This window comes from Octodon degus, unplaced genomic scaffold, assembly GCF_000260255.1.
Source record: "Octodon degus isolate 3935 unplaced genomic scaffold, OctDeg1.0 scaffold00001, whole genome shotgun sequence".
Taxonomy (NCBI): Eukaryota; Metazoa; Chordata; class Mammalia; order Rodentia; family Octodontidae; genus Octodon; species Octodon degus.
Window position 1 is genome coordinate 3,572,478 of NW_004524577.1, and position 5,103 is coordinate 3,577,580.

Here is a 5,103-nt window from a genome sequence, read left to right on the forward strand (position 1 = left end):
TAAGAGCGGCAACCGAGGCAGACTTCGAATCAAAGAGGGCTCCAGGTTCGCTTGGTGTCCTCCAAGCTGAGCATACAGGGAAATCAGGGCTGTAATTCAATCTACCAAACCATTGTTTAAACCACGACAGACTCTTATAAAGTGTTCCACTGGTCACTTTTTGATAAAAATTTAAAAATTATTTTTTAAAAGGTTATATTGGATTAAAAATAAAATTAATTAAAGAAAAAAACATTTTAAAGGGTTTTCAAATACAAGTCTGGATGGCCTCAGTGGGGCAGCTACAGAGGTGCTGGACTGCTGACCTGGAGGGATACAAAGGGCCATTTGCCAGGAATAGAGCCTCGCAGAAAAGCCAGAAATAGAGGGAACGCTCGCTCTGTCTACATGACGATTGACACTAACAGAGAAGCTTTGACATTTTCCCCTTAAGGTGATAAATTTGAAAGGATACGCCCATCCTAAAGACAAAAACAGTTGCCTAAAACGTATTTTCCAAGATTTACAATGTGGAGGCATTTAAAAAGATTACTTAAAATCATTTTTTTAAAAATGTATCTAGTACAGGGTCTACAGGGTCTCACTACACAGATCCGGCTCACAGAGATCCTCCTGTTTTCAGCCCCCCAAGGGCTGGGTTTAGAGGTGCCCACCACCACGCCCAGGCCCACTCGCCATCTCAGTGCACCCCAGGGGCAGGGCAGGCACACACGCTGGGGGCTGAACCCAGTCCCTGCATCTGCCTAAACAGGTGCTTTAGTCCTCTGAGATATATGGCTGGCCTTTAATTTTTTTTTTTTTATTCCTAATAAGGTTGACTGCCTCTTTTACAGTCCTAAATTAAAACTGGTATAAAAAGTTTTGATATTTTACGAAAAGACATAAAGGTTTAGAGTACAATGTAAAAAAAAAAAAAGAAAAGAAAAAAAAAACATGATAGAGTACAATGTAACAGCAGGGGGATTTAAACAGTCACTTGATTTTGACATCCTATTTAAATTGCATCAGGGAGGACAGCATCAGGGAGACGGCTCAGCAGAACAAGCACTTGCCGGGCAAGCACAAGGGCTGAGTTCAATCCCCAGTTCTGCCAAAATAAATAAATAAATAAATACAAGCGTCAGGCTTGGTGGTGGCCTCCGAAGGGCTACAAGCTATGATAATTTCCTATTTGGGTCAACGCACAGAACAAAGATACGCTGTGCTCCAAACTGTTCAGATCAACCCAAAATGATTTTTAGATTTTATTTTATAGTATTAATTGGCTCCATCCAGATTTTGGGCTGATGTTACTGTCATTATTTTTCAAATAAGTTAAATCCGTTTCCTTGTTTTTACACATGGGACATATAAGGAGGGCTACATGATGGCTTCCTCTTCCATAATCTGGGGTACAGATTGTCACTATAGAATCAAAATTCAATTATAAAATCAAAAGGGGACTCAATCCCTCCCAACTTCACCTGTCAATATATACTATTAAATTTTTTAAATTTTACACAAGATGGGAATACAGCAAGAGCAATGAGACCAGGTCCAACCCGGGGCCTACCGAAGGAACTGACAAAATGGAAATCTAAGGTCTCCTTAGGTGATAAAATATATAGAAACAACTAAGCTAAATTTTACTAGGATTAAGACAAAACAAAATACAAAAATAGAAAATGTGCACATTAATTATGGACAAATGATTTTACTCCTTTCAAATTTTCGATCTCTGCTAATTGACAAATAACAAAACCTGACTAGCCTATCCATAATTATAAATTTCTAAAGACTGTAATAGTTGATAGGTTCGGGCCCTAGTGTGAATTGCTAAAATCACCGTGGTGGTCATCTAATATGGCCTATGTGTTTAAAACAAAGGCCTTGCTCCCAGGACCACCTCCCCACCCCTCCAACTTAGCCCACGACATAATTTCCTTTCACCCCTCCTGCCGCCTCAGGGAAGACCCCCAATCAGCTCCTCAGGTATAGCTAAACATCCCCTCAAACCCTTCCCTGACAAAAGGCCATGAAAGCTTCAGCCTTCCTTTATCCAGTTCAGAGAGTTCCTAGACCTCCCCGAATTCTCTCCGTGTCCTCAAAGAAAATAAAGCCCCTTTCCCTTTTTCCTTCTGCCTGTTTCTCTGCTGCGCCCTGCACCTGAAAAACACCTACCACATGGTGCCGTGACTCGGCCAGCCAGGCAGCGCTGAGGCTCCAGGCCCGCAACCCGCAGCTGAGCCGCGCCTAGGCGAGCCCCGGCCTGCAGCCGCATCCACCCACCGCATCCACCCACCCACCCCTCGGCCTCCAGGGGAGCGCCTGCGCTGCCAGGCCGCCCCGGGCAGCCTGCCCCTCGGCTCTCGCTCGGTGCGCGTGGCTCACGTTCCTCGGTGGCCTGCCCTTCTAGCCACAGTCTTCTCCTGCAGGGCTTCACTGGACGCTTCTGTCCCCTAACAGCACGTGCGCCTCCCATCAAGCTAGAGACAAGGAAGCCGCGCACCCCGCCAGCCGAGCCCCCCTCCCAGCTTCCCCTCACCCGCAGCCACCCCTACAGGCCACACGGCCACAACAGACTCCTCAGTGTCCCTCACGCCAGCCTACAAGTCTGGGACTTGCACACGCCCGCGCCCCTCTATCGTGCGTGCCCAACGCTTCTGCCCTGCTCGGTGTGCTTGCTCCCGCTCAAACCTGATACACTACATTAAACCTAAACAGGTATTAACTATAAATAAGAAGTCTTTACATTTTTCCAGATTCTTTTTATAAGAGATCTCCGCTAACTGACCTACAAAAGTTCTGACCAGTCTCTCATAATTACAAACCTAGAAAAGGTCATCATAATTCCACCCGGCCAGAAATATATTTGAGCGAACTCTCATTTTATAAAGATGTCCACGTGTCCTCTATGTACTTGTCTGTTTTTATGTCATTCTGTCAACAGCTGTTCCTTTTTATTTCAGCTCTAAAATATAAACTCAAAAGCATGCTTTCTCCTAAGTCACCAGCTGGTCTGACATCAAAATTAATTTATAATTAAATAAAATCATTAAAATGGGGAGAGATTATTAAACAGGACTCTTGATGGGTGGATAATGGGTGGCCAACCTTTGTCCATCAATAAAGAGCCCCCAGTAATCTCCTTAAAAGACACTCCGAATAATTTGGTCATTGGTCAAAACAAAGTTTTTTCAAAAATTAAAAAAGTTTTCTCATAAAGGATGCACAATATATTAAACATATTCATGCCTTCTAAAATACTGTATGCTACAATACAAATTTTCTTTCAGATTTAAACATATGCCTTTCTCTTATGCTCCAGGATTTATAATGGGCTATCTCTCTACGGCAGCTCCCACTTGCTGGAAAGCCTCTCACCTGTCCTGTCCGTCTAACCCAGCCACTGTAGGCTCTCTGCTCTGTCATGATTCTCAGAAATGGTCGCTCGGGAGAAACCTCCTCTCTTCAGCTACAGGACCGCCCCCGCTGCTGCTACTACATCACACAAACACAAAATACGGCAGTCTGCCCACCCAACGGATGGCTCACAGGATGCAAATCAGGAGCCTGTGCCTGTCTCGCTCCTCAATGGTCAGGACCATGTTCACTGGTCCTCCTGGTTCCAGCCCTAACAATAAATTCTCAGGATGCCATAGAACTCTCTCTCTCTCATCTCAGCCTCAAGAAATCCAACTCACTCGAAAAGTAAAAGCCGCTCACACGCCAGTCCTCGGAGTAAGTATTCTCGCATTCTTGGGTGCAGGTTTTGGGGCAGGGGAACTAGCTACAGGTATTCAAGCCAAAGATGTCTATCACCAGCTCTCTGGAGCTCCACCAAAAAACAGACTACACCCACCATGCACCTTCTTGAAAACCAGATTAAGAGCCTTGCAGCAGTCTCCCTTCAAAATCGCTGTGCCCTCGATGTTCTGACAGCTGAAAAAGGGGGAGCCTGTGCTACTGGGAGAACAATGTTGTTACTTTGTAAACGAACCAGGGATCGAGAGGGACAAGGTAAAGAGCACTCGCAATTGGCTGGAGCACAAATGCTCAGAACTAATATATCGACAATCTTCCTCCTCACCATGATGCTGGTGGGGTGACATTTTCGGATCACTGGCCCCATTTCTGCTTCCCCTCGTCAGCCTATTTATCACACTGGGGATGTGTTTACTCACAGCGCCCTGTCTTTTCAAACTTTTTACAAGTTTCCTTCAATCTCGGCTGTAAGCCTTCTATTCCTGGCTGAGACACCTGGCACTAACTCCTACCTGGGCGTGAACCATCAACCAGTCAACCCTTCTTGCCCCTAAGATAACACCCCGTTCAGCAGGAAGCAGGCTAAGAGACTCGACGCCCCTTTTCATAAGAACCAAAAGACAGGAACAACAGGTTCGGGCCCTAGTGTGAATTGCTAAAATCACCGTGGTGGTCATCTAATATGGCCTATGTGTTTAAAACAAAGGCCTCTGCTCCCAGGACCACCTCCCCACCCCTCCAACTTAGCCCACGACATAATTTCCTTTCACCCCTCCTGCCGCCTCAGGGAAGACCCCCAATCAGCTCCTCAGGTATATCTAAACGTCCCCTCAAACCCTTCCCTGACAAAAGGCCATGAAAGCTTCAGCCTTCCTTTATCCAGTTCAGAGAGTTACTAGACCTCCCCGAATTCTCTCCATGTCCTCAAAGAAAATAAAGCCCCTTTTTCTTTTTCTTCTGCCTGTTTCTCTGCTGCGCCCTGCACCTGAAAAACACCTATAATGTTGTTATAATTCAATTTGGTCGGGAATATATTTGAGTGCACTCTGATTTTATAAGATGTTTGTGTGTTCTGTGTGCACGTTGGCATCATTCTGTGAACAGCTATTCCTCTTTTACTTGAGCTCAAAAGGTTTTTTCTTTTTTGATCATTTGTTCATTTGTTCATAATTTGGAATACAGACTTAAAAGCATGCTTTTTCCTAAGTTACCTGCTGGTCTAAGTGATATCAAAATTGGTTTACTCACGGACTATCAAAAAATTTAAGGGCTGGGGCGATAGCTTGGCAGTTTAAGTGCCTGCCTGGTAAGCGCAAGGTCCCAAGTTCAATCCCTGGTACCACATGCTGTGCCAGTCCT